Source organism: Amblyomma americanum, chromosome 3, assembly GCF_052857255.1.
Source record: "Amblyomma americanum isolate KBUSLIRL-KWMA chromosome 3, ASM5285725v1, whole genome shotgun sequence".
Classification (NCBI taxonomy): domain Eukaryota; kingdom Metazoa; phylum Arthropoda; class Arachnida; order Ixodida; family Ixodidae; genus Amblyomma; species Amblyomma americanum.
In genome coordinates, this window is record NC_135499.1 from 123338988 (window position 1) to 123361132 (window position 22145).

Below are 22145 nucleotides of genomic sequence, written 5' to 3' on the forward strand. Positions count from 1 at the left end.
CGGGAGGCTAAAGGTGGAAGGTTAAGCGTATTTTTCATGGAGATGGCACTTGCAGTACGATTAAAATTAAGTAGGATGAAACGGGCGGCGTTATTTTGCACAAGCTCGAGCGTATTCTTGAATTTTGCGTAGCTGGGGTCTCAAATTGCAGATGCGTATTCTAGTTTGCTACGGACAAGAGTTTTATATAACATGAGTTTTAGGGAAGTAGGTAAATTGGAGAAATTCCTAGCATGCTATTAGCATTGTTAATTATGACGTTAATATGGAGCGACCAGCTTAGAGAGGAAGATATATGAATTCCGACGCCGCGATATGACGTGACGGCCTCGAGTATGGTATTATTTGGATAATATACACCGGTAGTGGATGCTGTGCGGGAGACACGCAAAACTTTGCGCACTCGTCGTTAGTGCCGCTAATTTCGCGAAAAATTACGTAATCAACATCGAATAAGTGTATGTTCGAGGATACGCAACTATGTATGTCATTAATATAAATCAGAAATAAACAAGTGTCTAAACCAGATCGCTGTGGCACTCCAGAATGGACGGGGGTTGGTGGGGAGAGAGCATTGTTAGCAGTTACGAATTGAGGGTGGTTGCAAAGGAAATATTCGAGCCAGGAAAAAAGACTCGGATCAAGGTTTAATTTGCTTAGCTTAAAAAGTAGTAATTTATGAAATGCATTTTCGAAGGCTTTTACGAAATCGAGAAAGACGCAGTCAGCTATTGAGCGGCGATCAAGGATGAGATTAAGTTTATGTGTGAATGATGCTGAGTGTAGCAAGGCAGTCGCTTACGGAAGCCGTGCTGCGTGTCTGTAAAAAAATGAATTAAATCCCAGGAAGTTCGCAATACCTCTGTATAATATGTGCTCTAATACTTAACATGGAATGTTTGTTAAAGATATGGGACGGCAATTAAGGAGGGAATGGTTACCTGATTTATACATGGGGACCACCTTCCCGACCACCAGTCACCAGGCACAGCACCAGTGCCGAGGGACTGTTGAAATATCTTACAAAGCAGCAGTGAACAGTACGTTTGATAACCCTTAAGAAATTTCGGGTTGATTAAGTCAATACCTAGACTGGAACATGGTTTACTGGGTTCAGTTATCTTCTCAATACCACAAGCTTCGATGCGAATGGGATCCATAGTCAATTATTTATAAGTGTGCGCTTGTGGAAAAATGGCGTTAGTGCAATGAAAAAATGTTATTACAGAATGTCGATTTCAATAGCGCTGGCCATTCTGCATCAGGGATGGCGAAAGCATTCTCGTCTTATAAGCTAATGGTAGCACTGGGGGGGGGGGGGGGGGGGGGGGGTTACCACGACCCAGAACTTTTTAGGATAAGTGGAAAGAGTGCTAGGAAGTGCGTCGTGAAGAAAATTATTTTTGGCGCTTTTAATACACTTACGTAAGTGTCGTTAGCTTCGCGATATACGCTTCCCACCTTGCTTTACTACCAGACCTTTTGGCTAATCGGTAAAAACGTTGTCGAACTCTTGACGTAGTTCACTAAGGTAGACGCGCCACATTCAAACGGGCAGCTACCCCGCTTTAAGGCTTCCAGCAATTCCATCGGCTGATTACAGTCTGCAATAGTTGCCTGCAAATTCGACTGAGACCGAGAAACCGACATCCATACTGATTCTAGCCGCGTACGTATAAGCGTCGTACTAGCCCTTAAGACGATGGGATATAAGCAGTTACTCCCTGAGCCATCCGATATATACTTGTCGGACTATCAGGCCATTTATTCATCAGCCGAAAGGTCGGGGCAGGCAATCATCTGGGATAGATCGAAATTCCGCCCCTCCCTCCCTCCGGGAAGGCGATTAAAGTTAGTCAGCGGCGATCACGCATTACGCTGGCTTGTCATTTTGGAAGGCACCGCCACATACCTTTCTCGGTGCAGCTTGCCCCTCCAGGAATTTGACATCACCGTGCTCTACAAGCCAGGCAGCAAGCATACTAACGCATACTACCTGTCACTATCACCTCTTGACCTGCCACCGAAAGAAGACGATCAGGACGCATTCCTGGGACATGCCATCGTATTTGAGGCAACAACAACAACGACCGCTAAGCGCTAACGATTTCGCGGAACAGGTCAAAGGGCCTATTCTACAACGGTTCATGGAATACCGCGAAGGGAACATTTCTTCGCCCCTTGCTCTATACGAATACCAAGAAGAGAGTATTCGTTAAGGAAAACGTTGTACATAACCAGACCGACTATCTTCTAGTTGTCCGATAGAAAATTTTGCATGCTTCTCATAAAACCAGAAGCTGTCCAACCCTAGTTTTCCTTAACTCTCCACCGAATTCAAGAAAAATATTACTATCTCCGTCACTCCGCCCACGCCACAGAGAACATCAAGACTTAGCATGACTGCCAAAGCCGTAAAAGGCCACCAAAGAGACCGGCGGGGTCACTAGAACCAGTTAAACCATCAACGATGTTTTTCCAGCAAATTGGCAAGTATCTCCTTTCTTCCCTTGTCTACATCCGGAGGACAATAAGATAACAGTTGCAACTGACTAGGTGACCCAGTATGCTGAAGGAAAAGGTCTGCTGAGTGACACATCGGCAGGGAACGCGAAATATTTCGCCGTACAAAGTATCCCTCAGCTACACAGTGCCCCGATATACCATTACGGGCATCCGGTAGTTTGGAGATGCCCTAATATGGCGTGAAAATGACGAGGCGCATCACAACAACAATGCCCTGGCTGATGCACTGTCGCGTGATACATGTAGCTTCCCTCGCCTCTACTGCTCCGTCACCGAACCTCCACTTTGCAGCCCTGGCAAAAGCGCAGCAGCATGACGCGGAAGTTATGGACCTTCGCAAGGACCCTGGCTCGCTGGTTCTCCGTGAAATATTTCTCCCTTCGTGCCCCAGTCCCCATCATCTGCGACACTTGGGCAGACACTACGCGCCCTTTGGTCCCCTCTACCTTTCGTCGTCTTGTCTTCGACGCCCTCCACGGCCTGTCCCATCCCGGAATTCACGCCACAAAGCATCTCCTCACAAAACGTTACATCTGGCCCGGCATCAAAAAGACGTGCACGCCTCGGCCCGTGCCTGCCTGGCTTGCCAGCAGTATAAAACTCAGCGATACACGACATCTCCATTCGTCTCGTTCCCTCCACCATCCGCACGTTCCGACCAGGTCCATATTGATATCTTGGGTCCTTGGCCACCTTTCGCTGGACATTTCTTTTTACTTGATCGACTGGTTCACTCGCTGGCCCGAAGCGTTCCCTCTGCCTGACGCCACCAGTGACCTCCTCGCCAGAACCTTCGTCACCGGCTGGGTCTCCCGACACGGGGTTCCATCGACCACTACCACTGCCCGTGGAGCCCAGTTTGAATCATCACTTTTCAATAACCATACGATTTTACTTGGAACTTCCCGAATTTGAACTACTACTTACCATCCCATCGTCAATGGCACGATCGAACACTTCCATCATTCGCTTAAGACATCACTCAAAGCCTAACTCGACCCTACCGACTGGACTGCTTCCCTACCACTGGTTCTGCTCAGCCTCCGTGCTACGCTGAAATAAAATCTTCTTTGCACTCCAGCAGCACTCGTCTTCGGCTCACCGCTGTGTCTTCCTGGTGACTTTTTCTAATCCACCGATTCGTCTACAAGTCCCGACCCTACAGATTACGTGACGCAGCTCCGCCACTTTTGCCGTCATCTCCGAGCGCCACATCTCCGACGCCATTCTCGGCCATCTTCGCAAAGTCCATTCGAACTAGCGACTTGCAGACACGTCTTTGTTCTTCGAGACTCTGTCCGCAAGCCGCTTCAGCGCCCCTACGATGGCCCGTTCCGTGTACTCGAAAAAATATCCAAGTTCTTCATCGTCGACTTTCATGGGCGCCTAACACCATTCCAGTCGACCGCTTGAAGCCAGCCTTCATAGAGGGCGCCCCGCCCAATGCACCTAAATGAGTGGTTCCGGCTCCAAGCTACACCGGACTCCTTCTCTAGCGGGGGGCCTACTGCAGCAGCAGCAGCGGCCTTATGCAGCACGAGTGCGAACTCGTTCCGCGTTACCATCAAGCCTACATTGCGCTTTGATATGACTGCCATCACTGCCCGGAATGTTCAAGCCCCAATTGACCACGCTCTTAGCTCTTCGAACTACTGCGGGATTGTCCTCCATCACCCATCGAACACCATCACGGTAAACTTGTCATCCTTGATGGACGCCCAGCAACTTTGCGCAGTTACGCGGATCCCCCTGGATGATAGCAAGCATGTCCCAGTGCAAATATATTTTGCATCTGGTCCTGACACGCTCCGCTGCATGGTTTATCATGTCGACAGCACGAGCCCTCCCGAGGAGGTGCGCGCAAATATTCGCTGCTCAACTCATGTTGTACTGCAAGCACGGCCTATGGGTCGCCGAGGCTCATACCTGCTCATCCTGCAAGGCCCGTTGACTCTCCCGAAGTACCTTACCTACTACAGTGCGATCGTCAAACCACAGCCCTTCCGACCTCGTCGTATTTTTTGCTATCACTGCCACAAAGAAGGACATATGCAAAATACCTGCCCTAATCCAGCAGCTGTGACCGACATGAATGAACCAACAGTTCATTGTGCCCTGTGCAAATCGCCGGACCATGACATTCGCTCCCCCACTTGTCCAAAGAAGAAGCAAGCGAAGAAGTTTCACAAGTCGCCTGCAAAAATGGATGTTCCTACAAGTAATCGCTTTGCAGCTCTCGGATGTGACGACAACGACATCCCTGAACTTCCTTTATCTGAGCCCGCTGCTCACCATATGTCTCCTCACCAGCGTACATATGCACAAGCGGCTCACCTTCCTGGATCAAATGGTACGCCAAAACGTCCAGTGCATCCATCACATGTGGATACCACAGATGAAGACACAGCTTTAGAAAATGCAATCGCGGAGGCTCGCCGCCGACTAGACGAACTCACCCAGCGCCGGGAACAGCGTCGTTCTCAATCCTCTCGAAGAATTCTAATAACTCGGGAGCAATCATCAGAGGAATCACCTCGAGTAAGCACTGGGCCACAATCAGGTGCCCACCACCTGTTAGCCGTGACTACCCCGACAGTGGATAAGATATTAGCGCTGATGAAGCAGGTGACATCCCTCATCGTGGAAGCTCTTCGGCCTCGTCATGGATAGCGCATCATCATCGGTGGTGGTGCAGTGGAACTGTCGAGGATTCGCTAATAAGGCCTCTGAAGTGAACATCCGCCTTTGCGACGGAAAGCTGAGGGCATGGGCGTTCCTACTGCAAGAGCATAATGCACTCCCACGCCTTTCAGGTTTCTGCGCATACCATTCACCCTATATCCCTGATCGCCGTTGCACCGCCTCCTCCCTCAGCCCAGGTAAATCTGCAATTTATATTCACAGTTCAGTTCCGCACACACCGCTCGACCTTTCACGGTGGTGCAACACACGTCAAGAGGTTGTCGCCCTTCTCGTAAAACCTGCACGCATACCCCATATTCTAGTTTCTTTTTATAGTCGTCCTGGCTCCGCATCTCCCAATCTGGGATTGGTTCGTTTTCTACGTTCTACCAACTCGGGTATCCCTATTCTAGTTGGTGGTGACTTCAACGGCGCACACACTGCGTGGGGTTACCCATCGGATTCCTCAAGGGGTGCACACATCCAAGGGAGCTTTTCGGATCATTCCTTTCAACTTTTAAACCACCCGAATACTTCTACCCGCCCACGAGGTGGCCCGTATTCACCTGATTTGACTTGGTGGTTAGGCCCCGGTAACCCTCGTTGGGCTGTTGATTCTGATACTTGGGGTACCGATCACAGCCCTATTTTTATCTCCCTCACGCCTACGCGTCTACGGAAAATACGCCGCACTGTACGAATAACATCATGGGACTCTGTACGCGCAGACAATCATTTATCTACATTCAACCCCTCTTCATCATTGTCTACTCTCTCTGCTGTTCTCGCTACTTACACTATTACCACTACTGTAAATGAAGACGACCCAAACCCGGGCACACATCTCTTGAATCTGTGGGCTCTTCGTCGCCAGGCGGATCTTTACGCTACTCGTCACCCCGATGACCCTTCGGCTCTTCCTACTCTTCACCGCGCTACCGCACGGGCGCGGCGCTATGCAAAGCGGCTAGGCAGGCAACGCTGGGCAGCATGGTGTGCCCGCCTGTCCTCTACGCAGGGCAATCGACATCTTTGGAGAGTGTTTCACGCTATGGAGCGCCCTTCTCAGGTTGCATATTACACCGAGAGCATTCGCCTCACGCTAAATGTGGATGAGGACACATTTGCACAACAAGCGGCCCGTCAATTTTTTCCAAACCATGACTGCACCACTACGTCTCCACCTCACTTATCGGTAACAGAGCCCCCCGATGGAATTACTTCTGACCTCACCATAGCAGAGCTGCTGGCCTCCATTGAACGTTTAAAAACTACTACTACTCCCGGGCACGACGGCATACCTAACTCCTTATTCCGTAACTTGGAAGGGAGGGCTTTGCAAACCATACTTGATACTTTTAACGAAGTTTGGCTTTCTGGCGTAATGCCGAGAGACTGGAAGCATTCTATTGTGGTTCCAATACCCAAGTCAGGTCAGCCTCCAGTATCTCTCTCCGCTCTTCGTCCAATTTCCCTTACGCCTACCATCTGCAAGCTTTATGAAAACATTCTAGCCGCTGTTACGTTTGGAGGCGCCAACATGCCAAGAATATTCAAGCCACTGGGAGTCATCAATCGACAGAGGCTTCAAAGGGCCGTCGATGTGGTTGCAGCGCCACGAGTGCAGGTGGTGGCGTCTACAAAGGCCCTTCCCTCCCCCCCCCCCCTGCTGTTTAAGGGGTGAAACGGCCCTCCGCTGTCTGAGAACGGCTTTGGTGAACCTGTCTTTTGTTCTCAACGCCTGACCCACCCGGGATATGTTTCTCCCGGAGGGGACGACGGGGGAGCCGGCGAGCGGCGGGACTGCAAATGAGCCGTGGCAAATGCGGCCGGGTTTGACTAAGCCAACGTCGCCGGAATCCTCGTGCTTCGAAAACAACTTCGTCTTAGACTGTACTTTTCCTTATACGTGGAACCTTCTGCAAACTACAGTGCCAACCTTTCGGTCCCACGCTCCACGTGAAAGCTTCTGCAAACTGCGGTGGAGACCTTTCGCTCCCACGCTACCGCTGTGAAGTGCAGGTGACTGACCTACGACGCTGCCATGGGACCCCCTTCGGGCTATTCATCACTGAAGCCTGGACAGCGCGGACCATAATCTGCCAGAAGTGGCAAGAGCGTCCTGGAAGGCGGACCCGGAAGACTGGACACGTGATCTACATCACAGTGATTCGAAGCAATTTTTAATGAACTAGATTCCCGAACTAGGGACCTGGGGACAGCGGACCCTATTTAAGCACCGATCTGGCGTGTGATCAGCCAGCTCCCGATTCACTCTTTCGAACTTTGTAAAAATGTAAATAAACCCTTTCAGTCTCTTCTTCACCTCAAAGCCCCTCTCATCTCTTCGTCACCCCCACAACAGCAGTCTCCCGATCCGGAACCCGGGGACACCGACCTTGGCGAGAGACGGCACAGGCGAACCAGGGGCCCGCATCTAACAACTGGTGGCAGCGGTGGGATCGAAGCGCAATCCCCCAACACCGGTGGGCTGCTACGGGACAGAAGCCCCACACCTAACACCGCACGCTTGTCGTGGTGGCTGGAATCCCATGATTGTTACCCAGATTCCCAAATTGGTTTCCGCCCACAAATTGGAACGGAGGACGGCCTTGCTACTTTGGCTGCAGACGTGCTTGACCACTCTCCGCATAGTCACCTTGTACGAACCGTAATCGCTACAGACAACAAAGGCATATGATAACATCCCTCACTCTGCCATTCTTGCCTCCCTTCAAACTCGTGGTCTCCCTAACCGGTTCCTCCTCTCCATTCACGCCTTTTTAGCAAATCGAACCTTCACCGTGCGTGTCCACGGAAAGCCTTTTGGTAATTTCACTTCCAATAGAGGAGTACCGCAGGGCTCCGTTCTCGCCCCCACGTTATTTAATGGGGCTTTAATTCCTCTTGTTCGAGCCCTAGAGACCATCCCTTCTATCCGGGTGCTTGCATATGCCGATGATATCACCTTGTGGTGCTATCATTCAGATGCGTCTATTCATCAGTCGGTCCTTCAACACGCGCTGGATGTATTGACATCTCGTCTCCCACCTCTGGGTCTAACACTCTCTCCTACTAAATCATGTTTCATTCGAATTGGAAATAAAGCCGCCTTACGGAAAGCTCCCCCTTTAAATTTTACGGTACATAACTCTCTGATTCCTCAGGTAGAAACTGTTCGTATTCTTGGTCTTCTCCTCCATACATCTGGGACTGGCACCCCGTGGCTGACAGCCACCCGTAAATCGGCTCACGCTACTCTAGGTCTGATTCGTCGCATAGCTATGCGCTCTGGTGGCGCACGTGCTCATACGGCCCGCCAGCTTCTGCGCTCTATCCTTCAGCCAGGGATAGTATATCAGGCACAATTTCAACGTCTCACCCGCAGACAGTGGGACTCCCTTGAAGCTATCAATCGTGAGGCTATGCGCGTCATAACATATCTGCCTCGTTTAACACCCATACCAGTGCTACAGGAGTTCGCCCAACTTAACACACTCAGTGAAATCATCGACCAACGGGTGGCAAATAGAGCTCGAAAACAGTCTCTCAAACTTCATCGTTTAAAGACACTTCCACCGTGGTCCTATTGCCAGCTCACTGACAATCGCCCCACTGTTTCCCCGTCGGTATCAGCAGCATATCTGCCTGAAGGGTGCATATTATACACGGATGCATCACATTCTGCAGAGAGGGGTGTTACTGCTGTGTGTAGTCCATCTCATCCGCATCTCAACTCTCGTGCGACGTATACTGCGGATACGTGCACTCCCCTGGCATTGGAACTTCAAGCCATTTATAATGCCATTGCTTCCCTTCCGCTCGTTTCAACATTCAATTCAGTTCATATTAATCCGACTCCCGCGCCACCCTTAAACAGCTTAAGGCTGTTCGTCGAACGTTCCAGATTTCACAATCTATTCATGTGCTCTGCGCAAAGTATCCATGTCCTGTGCGCATACACTGGATTCGCGGCCATGCCCAGGATCCACATAACTTTCAAGCGGATGCTATGACTCATATTCATACATTAGACTATCCGCCACCTTCCCCTCTTCCCCCAGATCCGTTCCTGTCCCATGTTTCCGATTCCGAAGTTCTGCGCCAGCGAACACGCGCTCCGATTCCTCCGTGTTCGCACCCTCTCCCCCGTAGTCTTACTCTGCAGGAGGAGGTATCCGTGCGCCGGATTCGGGCAGGGGCGGCTCTGACCCCATCTGTCCGTCATCGGTGGCGTGCCAAAGATCTGCCAGTACCTGACAGGTGCCCTCACTGTAGCGCTGCACCGGACATTTGTGATGTGCGGCACTTGTTGTGGACGTGCCCAGCGACGGCTGCTATCAGAAAACGGCTCCTCAGGGAGGTGGGCCTGCGGTGGAACCGCGAAAGTGACTACGTGAAGTGGACAATGAACAACCGTTTCATTAGCAACCTGTGCGACTACCTCAGCGCAACGGTTCTTCACTACTTCTTTTAACTTTCAATCCCGTGCATTCCTTCCCCCTTTCCTTTTTCAACTTATGCCTCATTGCACACTTCTCGAATAAAAAAAAAAAGAGCGGCACAAGCCGCCGAAGATAATGACCCCAAAGTGCAGCTGAATTAAGCTCCCTCCTCGTGCTGGTGTCACTCGCCATTCGGTTCTCTCTGGGTCAAGGGATCATCTCCTCTAACACTTCGGCCAATAAATCAACCATTACCTTCATCGCTCCGGCCTCATACTGATTGGTGTTACACAACTATGCCCCACGCACGCTTAAATGCTTATTTTTTATTTCATTGTATTTCGCGACATCATAGCTATCGTCCTGTGAATATATTTCTACAAATTCTGCTTGAGATAACCACTACATGTGGACAATGTATCCTGTTTGCCTGAATACAAGAATTTTTCTTTCCCAGTCTCAACCAGGTGCCGTCCAGGAGCTGTAAGTCAATTTACCAACTCCTACATCATGTTATATTTATACTGAAGGTAGCATGTATGGCTGCACTAAGCAACCACTTTTTATTCAATTCACAAGCGCACTTTTATGATTCTTTAGAGTTGCACAGACAACACGCCAGCTTGCTTCTGCATGTGTCAATATTGATTGGCTCTCAGCACAACAATTTTCATTTCATTTTCATTTATTCATACTGTCAGCCCTGGGCGGGCTATTAGAGGAGTGGATATCAAACTTGAAGCAGAAAAAGAACACATCAAACAAACACTGAGATCAACACTAAATTTCATACATAATTGTGTTTGCCACTTGAACAAAACAAAAACATTGTCATAAAAATCAAGCAGAACATAAAACATTGTGCAGTTTATCTAAAAATTCGCTAAGTGATTGTGACGTGACAACGGAGTTTGGTAACATATTCCATTCCTTAATGGCTCTCGGGAAAAAACTAAATTTAAAGCAATCATTTCTGACAGGCGGCATTGGGATGTACAAACTGTGACGATGGCGTGATGTTTCCCCTGTTTTAATTTCAAAGTATTTTGTTTGATCGATTTTCAAGTAGTGGTTAGCGATCTGGAAAAGAAACTTGAGTCTGTCGCATTTGGTTCTAATGTCAAGTGTTTGCAAATCAGCAGATTTACACAAAGAAGTTGGAGAATCAGAATAACGATACCTATTAAATATAAACCTTGCTCCGAGACGCTGGATTCTTTCCAGCTTAGAACAGTTGGAAGCAGTGTACGGGTCCCAGACAACTTTTGCATATTCGAGGATAGGCCTAACTAGGCTTTTGAAAACCAGACTTTTTATTTCAGGAGTTGCACTGCCCATATTGCGTCTCAAGCTCCAGAGTGCCTTGGAAGCCTTAGTACATACATTATCTATGTGTGAATTCCAGCGTAAGTCAGATGTGAGTGTTACTCCAAGGTATTTAAAATTACTTACTCTAGTTAGTAATCTACTATTAATGCTGTAACTGTAATCAAGGACAGTTTTCTTTCTTGTAATGGTCATAAAAACTGTTTTGTTTGAATTTAATACCATCTGCCACACCTTACACCATTCATGTATTTTCTGCAAGTTTTGATTGAGTTCTGCCTGATCTTCTGGAGTATTAATTTGTTTATAAACAATACAGTCATCTGCATACAGTCTAACTGGAACGCTCAAACCAGCAGGCAAGTCGTTGATGAAGATCAAAAACAAGAGAGGGACCAGAACGCTGCCCTGGGGAACACCGGAATCGACTGGCATGATGTTGGATTTATACTCTTGAACCTGAACATACTGTACTCTAGACGAAAGATATGACCTGAACCACTTAGTTATAGTTTCATTTTTAAATATGGCACCGATTTTTAGTAAAAACTTAGGGTGCGAAACCTTATCAAACGCCTTTGCAAAGTCCAAAATTACGATGTCTGTTTGCATGCGGGAATTAATTGACTGGGAAAGATCATGTACAGTTTCCGTGAGTTGTGTGATGGTAGAAAGCCCCTTGCGGAAGCCATGCTGGTTTACAAATAGGTGATTGTTACTCTCAAGAAAAGTTGATAAGTGAGCGTACACAATATGTTCGAGTAACTTGGAACACGTGCTAATGAGGGAAATGGGTCTATAATTTTCAACGTTAGAAGTGGGACCATTTTTATGCACAGGCACTATTTTCGCACATTTCCAGGCAACGGGAACACAACTATTGTCGATAGACGATTGAAAGATTTTGGTAAGAAACTTAGAATTCCACTCTGCATATCTATATAAGAATTCATTCGGGATACCGTCCGGTCCTGAGTTCTTTTTTGTGTTGATATTCAAAAGGAGTTTCAGAACTCCTTCTTCACTTATTTCTAAATCGGGTATAGGAGGGCAACCTGGAGGCTCAAAAAACGGTGATTCGCCGTCATCTTCAGTGAAAACAGATGCAAAAAATTAATTAAAACTTTCAGCCCTCTGGGGGCTCTCTTCTTCATTAGAGTGGTGAGGTTTACCGCCGCCATTTATATATCGCCAGAACTTACTGGGCGCTTCAGTAAGAAATCTGGTGAGAGTCTGACTGTAAAAGGTATTTTTACTTTCTTTGATGAGTCGCTTTAACTCTTGGCTCATACGACATATGGAGGTTTTTAATTCAGGGCTTGGGTATTGTGAGCATCTTTTTCGTTTCCTTTTGAGCTGTCGTTTTTTGTGAATAATGTCTCTATTAATCCAAGGATGTTTCCTTTTTGTTATTTTTGTGGTTTTAGGAATGAACATCTCAATTGCTTTCGCTGTCATGTTTGCAAAAAAATCCCACAACTTATCTGTGCCAAGTCCGTCTTGATATAAACACATGAATTCATCAAACGAGATTTCAAGGTAGTCCAGTAATTCGACATCATCAGCAGCCGCAAAATTCAAAACAGTCTTTCTGCAAGATTTGTGACATATTTCGTGAGTCATATTGAGCGACATAATCACCATTTTATGGTCAGACAATCCTTCTTCAACATCACAACTCAGCAAAAACTCTAGTAGACCAGATGACAAAAAGACAAGGTCTAGTATCGAGGATGTTGTCGTACATACTCTCGTACTCTTTTCAACAATCTGAGTCAAACCTTAGCAATAGGCGAGTTCGATCAGATGTTCACTGCTAGCTGTATCAACTCTGCCGGGAGAAAGCGACATCCAATCAATTCCTGGCAAATTAAAATCACCTGTCAGCATAATATTGTCACCAAAGTGTACATTTTGGTCCAGTAACCTTTTTAGGTTATCAAGCACGTCTATGGTTGAATTGGGAGCTCTGTAGAAAGCACCCACTAAGACAGTACGACCATTCAGTCTGGTTTTAATCCATGCAGTTTCTAAATCATCAAACCCTTCTATAACTGAGAATACTATATTACTCTTAACCAGTATTGCAACACCGCCACCCCTCCTTTCACGGTCTTTTCGTACTATGGAGTAGTTTGGGGGAGCAACTTCACAGTCTCTAATATCTTTATGTAGCCATGTCTCTGTGATTACCATAATATCGGGTTCATGTTCAAGGCATATACTTTCTATGGCGTCAACCTTGTTAAGCATGCTCCTAGCGTTCACATTTATAATTTTAAAGCAGACCATCTTATGATTGTTTAGTCACTCATTGCTAGTGCTAGTGGCAACCTGGCATTTGAACCGCTGCTTGGTCTCCTCCTTCCATGCGTATAAGGTATTCTTGACTTTTAACTTATCAAAAATTAACTTAGCTTTCACGCCGTTCTTTCGTTCATCGGCACAGGAGTTCCAAAGGTTTTTTCGTATTTCCACAACCCTTTTAAAAAAATCTTCATTTACACTAAATTGAGTGCCTTTTAGGTTGAAACAGTTACTCATTATTTTCATCTTATCCCTAAAGTCAGTAAGTTTAATAACAATCGGACGGTCTCTACCTGGTTCCCTCTTTCCAAGTCGGTGAATCCTTTCAATATTGTCCACCCTTTGTTTCAGAATTTTATCAAAGCTGTCATTGTTTACTTTCTGTAGTAGGTCCTCTTCACTCTCTGATTCCTCCTCCTTGACTCCGCGTACAATCAAGTTATTGTGCCGCGAGCGGTTTTCCAACTCATCAAGTTTTCTCGAAACTGTAGTCATTTCTATTTCACATCTTTCAGCAAAAGTTTCTAGTTTCGAAAGCCTATCCCGAGACTCGTCAAAGGTTTGTAGCTTTTGTTCTATAGCAGACAGCCTGGATTGCATGTCCAGAATTCTTGCTTCAGACGATGTTTGGTTTTCCTGTATTTCGCTTAATTTGCTGAGGATTTCAGTTTGAGAAGCAATTACTTGTTGAATCATTTCCATTGTATCCGGGCCAGGATTTTCCTCAACATCACCGGATAACTTCAGCAACAGGCCTACAATTGAGATACAATCACTAAAGCAAACCAGCAATGTGCGTGGACACGGCAACACGATCAAAAAAAGGCAGTTGCTACGGCAGCAATATTTTCGTCCACCAACCTGCACAAATAGTGGCACATCAGTTGACATTGTCACGACGGGGTTGCCGTGTCCACTGCTGATGGAAGGCGCAGGCGTCCCTTTTATAGGCAAAATCCGGGCTGGAAGTGTGGATGACGTCGCTGTGCTCGAAGAGGGTGCGCAGAAGGCAGTATCCACGTGCCACGACAGCAGCTCGCAGTGTGAAAAATGTACGCCCCCCGCGCACGGCAGTCGAAAGGCATCGGCAGAAGCTGGGTGACGATTGAAGCCGCTGTCTGCGCTTACTGCACGGCCCAAGGCGATGGAAAAGAATCCGGTAAGTACCTGCACAAATAGTGGCACATCAGTTGACATTGTCACGACGGGGTTGCCGTGTCCAGACTAGTTTGATTGCTAAAATAAAACTGGTGGCTCGCTGTCCCTGTGCAAAAAACAAAGCCGTGGATTTCAGCACAGTGATACATGGCTTGACTCCTTTTATCGTCATCTAACTGTGCTATTCTATTTTGGCATTTTTAGTGGACTGAATAACATGGCAGAAAGAAATCAGTGTTGTTACACGGTCACTCTTCTGTAAAATGCAGAACTGCTGCAGTTACAACTTATCTTACATATTCCAAATTATTGGGAATGTCATAATTATCTCGTCTATTTAGGTTCGTATTTGACAGCAAAGTGCCAATATATAGAATTTTTAATATGCAGAATTAAGACGCACACTTCTTACGTCAATAAATAAATAAGTGTCTTTTGCAATAACAGTTAAGGGGGGAAGCAGCAAGGACGCCTGTTTACATTACAATGACATTCAACGTTTATAGATGATAACTACTGTTCATGGATTAATGAAAAAGCTACAAAGGACTGGTGTGTACGAGTCAGAATAACTGATGATCTAACCTGTACCTGATCTTAGCTATTAGAGATATCAATGTGAATTTCCCGGTTGTTATCAAAAACGATTGAACATGTACTACTAACCTAGCTTGTTCTAGTCCCGTGTCCATGGCTCCGAGAATTCGCGGTGCGAATCGCGTTGTCATCCTGAAATCGTTATTGCACACTTGGGGATAGCGTAACTTTCGGTGGGAGCACTCTTCAGATATTAGGGGACAAAAATCCAAGACCGTTGTGAGAACGGTTGCATATATGGGCAGTTTTTAGCGTAGACTAGCCAACTAACGATGGAAAGAGTTGTACACGATCGCTGTGTGGCGCGTTTTTTTCACATTCTGGAATAAAAATAGCCAGAGTATTAATCGTTTCCCGGGAAGCTGTTTCAAATGAAGCTCGCCTGCGGTGTTGCAAACTTGTGCCTTCGTTCGCCGACGTCCGGGTCGGCAGAGCCGAGATCCATGGTTATCACAGCCGATCGCGGTTCTTCCTTTTACGAAAAATCTCACAGCTAAACATGTCTCAATGTCTCGAGCGAGTCTTCTGATGTACAGCAAAATCTTTCTTTTAGATTGTTTCCATCGGTCGCACCGAATAGTTAAGACTGCCATATAGAAAACTAACGGGGAACGCTCTCGTCGATAGCAGGAACGTTAATAGAAAAGAAATGCAAGACTGTTACAGTCAAATCTTACGTTATATGAAAAAATTGCGTTCATAAATTGTTTCCCGCTCAAAAATGCTTTTCCCACAATTGTTGGGTGTGGTTATAGTGTTGACTGAGTACCAGGTGTTGATCGAAAGGAAACTACAATTTATGTGGTCCGCATATAACTTCCCAACCCCCATCCACATTTGCTTGCATGATATTGAACTATTTATTGATGGCAAACACAGTGAGTAGGATGCTCTGCAACTAAGCCGTAGGTCTGGAATTAAATCCCGGCTGCGGCGACTGTGTTACGATAGAGGTGAAACGAAAAACGCGCTCCTGTACTGTGAGACGGCAGCGCACGTTAAAGAACCCCAGTTGGTTGAAATTAGTACTGATTTATCCACTATGGTGTCACTCGTAGCCTATGGGCTGTAATGTGCAGTGTTGGGATGTTAGAAACCCCCGATAAAAAGAAAGATGCAAGACAAGCTAGACAGAAACTAAAGCGCGTAGAACGCAAAGGCTCCGTGGCTGTGATCACAAAAGCCGATAGTGTGTTTAAGGCGCTCGCGTAAACAGCGGCGGCAAGACCTAGCGGCTCTTGTCTTCGTTCTTCGGATGTCTTTCAATGCGGCCTAGATTTTCTGGGCAACGGTTCATGAGTATTACAGAGCTCCGTTACTGCACCTCTTGATCGGGAGTGTAGTTCAGGTGGTAGAGCGCTCGCATAGCATGCGCATGTGTACTTGCGTGTTCGCGCAAGTGTGTGCGTGCATGTGCTTGTGTGTGTGGCTCCATTTATTCATGCGCAAATTAAGTGCAAAACTTCCATGAGCACCTATATTTTTTAATTATTTTCTTTTGTGCCCTTACTCTTTCTTGTGTCTGTTGTTACTATTTCTAGTTCTTTGCTGTTTTTTACTGTTTTTATGTTTGTGTACAGTTTTACACTACAGAGGAAAATTATGTGTGGCATTACTCCGAACTCGGAATTTTTCCATAACTAACCGCTTCTGTGGCTTTCCTGAAAATGTCGTAATATGTGGCTGAAAGCAGCTTTTTGAGAATGTCCCATCCTCATCCAGAGGGAAATTAACTCACCTGATTTGAACTGACATGAAGGTTCTTTTTCAGTCCCTCCAACACCCCTCTCCCACATATAGGTTACCAAATTGGGCGTTGTTCGGTGAACATCCCTGCCTTTGCTCTATTCTGTCTCTCCCCTATCGCTCACTATGTGGGACCGACTACATCGAAAACAACCGCTAGAGGGCGTACGAATACATAAACGTCACCCGAAAAAAAATGCACCGGCAATCCGGGTACAGCAGCGTCCGCGCAAGTTTTGGTTGTCTGGATCTTCTTCAAAAGGTTTCAGAAAATAGAAATTAGGTATATAAAAAATTTAAAGTGGAGGTGCTGGGTATCGATCCCAGTACCTCTCGCATGCTAAGCGAGCGCTCTACCATCTGAGCTACACCCCCGACGAAACAGATTGTAACGGAGCTCTGTAACAAGCGTAAGGAGCTGCGTAGAAAATCTAGGTCGAATCGGAAGGCAGCCGAAGAATGAAGGCAACTGCCGCTTCATCTTGTGGGCGCTGTATACGCTAGCGCCTTAAACTCACTATCAGTTTTTGAGATCAAAGTCACGCAGCCTTCGCATTCTACGCACGCTTGTTTCTCCTTCGCTTGTCTTGCGTCTTTTTTTTTTTCTTAGAGAGGGTTTATAACATCCCAACTCGTCACATGGGCTATGGTTGGCATCGTAGTGAAGAAATCAGCATTAATTTCAACCACCTGGGTTCTTTAACTTGAGCGGCTGTCGCACAGCACAGGAGCGCATTTTTCGTTTCCCATCTGTCGAAACACAGTCGCGGTGGCCGGGATTGAATTCCAGATCTACGGCTTAAGCCTACTGACCACTGTGTGTGTCATCAATAAACAGTTCAATATCATGCGAGCAAATGTGGATGGGCGTTGGCAAGTTATATGGGGACCACACAAAATATACAATTTCCTTACTATATGCACCTGGTACTGAAACAACAGTAGAACCATACCCAGCAATTATGGACGAAAAAAGCATTTTTGAGCGAGAAACCATTTATGACCGGCATTTTTTCATATAACGTAAGATTTCACTGTAGCGATCAATATATCCACGTGTCACCCGACGTCAGACTTGCATTTTTTTCTATTAACGTTTATGCTATCTTCAAAAGCGTTCCCCCTTTGGTTTTCTAAGGCAGTCTTAACTCTTCGATGTGATCGATGGAAGCACTTTAAAATAAAGATTTTGTTATACATCAGAAGAATGGACCATTACCTTCAATATTTCTATAACAGCATCTTCCGATTTTAATAATAATTGGTTTTGGGGGAAAGGAAATGGCGCAGTATCTGTCTCATATATCGTTGGACACCTGAACCGCGCTTAAGGGAAGGGACAAGGGAGCGAGTGAAAAAATTTTCCAATATTCAAAATTTTTGCCCAAGAATGTTGGACATGAAGCAAACGCATTACCTTAACATAATTACGCCACCTCTATTTCCTCAAACTGCACCATTATGTTCCTTAAATATGTATATAGTAGGAGCCGTCAGAGGTGCAGCAGGCCTCCTGAAGTAAAACTTTTTGCTAAGCCTAATTATAACGACAAAACCGCTAAGAGTTTTCACGGTCGTACTGGTGCATTGGCAGGTGACTGAGCCGATTTGTGTTTCCGTGCAGGAATGCATACAACACCTACGTATTTGCCGTGTCTGCTTACTCCATCCGTCCTTCCACGTCATTGGAAATGCAACGAAAAATAAGATTCCTCCGAACTAACTTCCTTTCAAACGGTTTCGTGCCTACGTCACTATGATGGAATAACTTAATTGAATAAGGCGGTAATAATTATTTGTATTTATCTGACTGCTTCAGATCTCTTTCTCCAACGTAGGGACCGCTGGTGACGAAATACGGTAAATTCATGACTTTTGTTCTGCTCTGTAGTTGACATTACGTGGTTAATTAAAGATGGCGACGCCCGTTAACGCGGCTGGGCTGATGTGATATTAACAGTCGCATTATTCTCTCGGCCAAGCTCTATATAGACCAAATGCCTCACATAGCCTCACAGGAATTACTTAACAAGCAGAACGCTAGCAGAACTCTAGCAGAACATAGTAATGCTCAGTTCGATATAACCCGTTCGAGGCAAGTTTGAAGGCAAGTTTGAAGGCAAATTTGAAGGCGAGTTTGATGGCGAGTTTGATGGCAAGTTTGAATTGAAGTTTGATGTCAAGTTTGATGTCAAGTTTGAAGGCGAGTTTGATGGCAAGTTTGAAGGCAAGTTTGATGGAACGTTTGATGGAAAGTTTGATGACAAATTTGATGGCAAGTTTGATGGCGAGTTTGAAGGCAAGTTTGAAGAAGGCAAGATTTATAAGACTTGGAAATTTCGGCGCAGTCTCCGAAAGAGAAATGCAAGCAGAGGACGCTTCGAAGAAAATAAATAGCAGTTGGAAGCGAAATAGGGCTGCAGGAGCGCATCCCGTTGGCGATGGGATGACGTCATACCGCGGAATAATCAGTTTCCTGAGGCGCGGCAGACACGCGCCATCCGCGAATGTGGGTCACACAGGTAACGCCACCGTCTGCTAAAGTCAGCCGCGAGGCAGTCACCGTTCCGTCGATAGCTCAGTTGGTAGAGCGGTGGACTGTAGAGATACACTCATTGCGGGCATCCATAGGTCGCTGGTTCGAATCCGGCTCGACGGAGGGAATGTTTTTTTAAATGCAGGACCTCAGTTCAGGACTGACCAACCACTTTTTTACCCACTTTTAAGCCGCTTTTGTGCCAGACCTTACTGAAAACGATTTATGCTTAAGTTCACCCGAATTATTACAAAGACCGGGCATGTTTTCAAAAGCGTACGTTGCACACCGGTCGCGCAGGGTAGAAGAATAGTTTATCATAGCTCTCCTGAGGAGACAGTAAGAATAGGAAGATGAAGAATGCAGTCACTATAGTTCAATGAAGAATGCTTCTATGGAGAATTGCTAAGAAAGCATTTTCACAGAAGCTGTGTCTATAAATGCAGATGAGAAATGACAATAAATGTGGTCGACAATTAACTAATGCTTTGTCAGTGTTATAACTTGAATCCCACTCATTCTACACACGAAGTAAATAAAAAAATAGGTGTAAGCTGTCCTCTAGCGCAATTTGTTTAAGAGGCAGATATGCTGTAGAAGCCGAGAGGGAGATTTCTAACACTAGAATTATGTAATACTTACGGCTGGAATCAGAAAAAAATTCCTTCTTCAAAACATGCGAAGTTCTTGGAGTTACGAAGATTTTAACCGAGGTTGCAGCCTCCTCTATTTGCTAACGTCAGGACCTCAAGTAGCGCGTTTAAAGAGCTCCGCCTGTTGTTAACTGCATCAGATTACTCTGCTTTGTAGTGGTAATATGGCTCCTTTGCCAAGAGTAAGCACTCCGTATATTTAGTTATCGAAGTCTACCACCAAACACGGGCAGTATATTCTGTCCAAAAAAGGGATGGCAAATAGTTAAAAAGTTTACTATTCGAATTTAGCTAATCAATTTAATAGTTAACATGATTCGCCTCTTGTGGACGTCAGCCAATTCTGGTATTACTGGGGCACAAAAAGGTTATCTTCACATTAAAACCATTCTTTAAAAATTAATGCCGGGCTTTCCTAAAACCTGGTACATCTCACTCGCCCACTTGACTCTATACCGCCCGCTGCTAGATTTTCCTTTCTGTGGAAACTAATTGGTTACACGGACGGAGCGTCAGTCATTTGTTACCCATATCCCTTTATTCCTTTTGATTGGTTCCAGGATATCACGATACTGACGTGAAACTTTAGCCGCAGCTTATGTGGAAATTTTTTCCTAGAAATTCTCTATGGAAGCTCCGATGTTCTATCGCGCCAATAATCACCATCTTCCTATTCTTACTGTCCAGTCTGAATAGCAAGGATAAACTATTCGTCTAGCCTGTGCGACGGGTGCATGGGCAACGTACACTTTAGTCCTTTAACTGTTTTTCTGCGTAAAAAAGCGGCCTCCGTTGAGCCGGATTCGAACCAGCGAGCTATGGATGCCTGCAATGCGAGTACGTCTATAGTCCACCGCTCTACCAACTGAGCTATCGACGGAACAGGCACCGCATCGACGCTGCCTTAAGCAGACGGTGTTGTTACCTGTGTGACCCACAATCACGAACGACATATCTCTGCTGGACATTAGGAATCCGGTTGGATGGATGGATGGAAAAAACTTTATTTGCGACAAATTTGCAGTGTTCTTGACCCTTACGGGTCACTGGGCGCCGTGGTCGATCCTCGGTCCAGGATGCCGCACTTGACAGCTGCCAGCGTGGCTCGGCGTACGAGAAATCGTTGCGCTTCCTCGTCCTGGCTGGCCAGCAAGTGCTCCCAGTGCGTCACACTCGGCTGCTCTATTCTAGGCTCTAAGTCTGCTTTAGGGCAAATTCATGTGACATGCTCTAGTGTAGGTTTACTTTGGCACCACGGACATTCGTTTACATATTGTGCAGAGAAATCTTGTGTAGTTTGTACAGGTACGGGTAGGTACCGGTTTGTAGTCTGCGCCAGTCTACCGCCTCCTCTTCGGATAGCCTTTTGTGTGGGGCTGGGTAGCGTTTCCGCAGACCCGTGTAATGATCGAGTATGTCTGAGTACGTGGGGGTAACAGGGTCAAAGGTGCCCGTGGTGCAAAGTGTGAGTGTGCTCGGTTGGCGTACAATCGAGCGTTAGTAACTCGTCTGCTGCCACGTTCCCCCTCATCCCCTCATGTCCCGGAACACATAATATACTATGTTTAGTGTTTATCTGTCCTCTGTTCGTGTGTAGAATATTATGGCGATACTGTCGATCCTGCCTCTTGGGTTCTGCATGTTTGTTTGGAGTCCATCACTATCGTGAGGTTTTGTCCTGTTGCGTTAGGCTGCGGCATGACGTCACCCCATCGCTAATACGGTGAACTCGTTGGGCACTATTTCGCTTCCAGCTGTATTTATTTCTCGGACACTGAGGTGAAACTTATTGCCAAAATTACGAAAACTTGCCTTGAACTTTCCCCCGAACCTTTTGTCTCGCACTGGAGACGAGGATCTGTAAACCACTTTTCGAGATAATATGTTAGGACATTTGATTTAGATAGAGCTTGGCCGATAGTATTAAAGTTAGGGCGTGAATATCTCATCATTAGGCCTTCCACTTGCATTGCAGGAAAAAAAACCTTATTGAAGAAAAGGCTTCGCCCATAGCCATTGCGTCGCTTCGGGATGTTGGACCCCTCAAGAGAGAGAGAAAAAAAAAAGACATAAGCCAAGCGAGACAGGAGCTCCTGTGCGCGGAATGCAACTGACGGTACATGACTCCGACCGCAAAAATAAAAATTAAAATTGATTTTGGGGGAAAGG

The 22145-nt window shown here is 46.3% G+C and overlaps 3 non-coding genes across 3 annotated transcripts; 1 reads left to right on the forward strand and 2 right to left on the reverse strand.

Annotated features, from left to right (window-relative positions):
- Positions 1-17089: 17089 nt before the first annotated feature.
- TRNAA-AGC (transfer RNA alanine (anticodon AGC)) lies at positions 17090-17162 on the reverse strand. The gene has a single exon. It is a non-coding gene; the product is annotated as a tRNA-Ala (tRNA).
- Positions 17163-19354: 2192 nt separating this feature from the next.
- TRNAY-GUA (transfer RNA tyrosine (anticodon GUA)) lies at positions 19355-19446 on the forward strand. The gene is given in 2 exon segments: positions 19355-19391; positions 19411-19446. It is a non-coding gene; the product is annotated as a tRNA-Tyr (tRNA).
- A 1318-nt stretch (positions 19447-20764) lies between these two features.
- TRNAY-AUA (transfer RNA tyrosine (anticodon AUA)) lies at positions 20765-20856 on the reverse strand. Its single transcript is given in 2 exon segments — positions 20765-20800; positions 20820-20856. It is a non-coding gene; the product is annotated as a tRNA-Tyr (tRNA).
- Positions 20857-22145: the final 1289 nt, after the last annotated feature.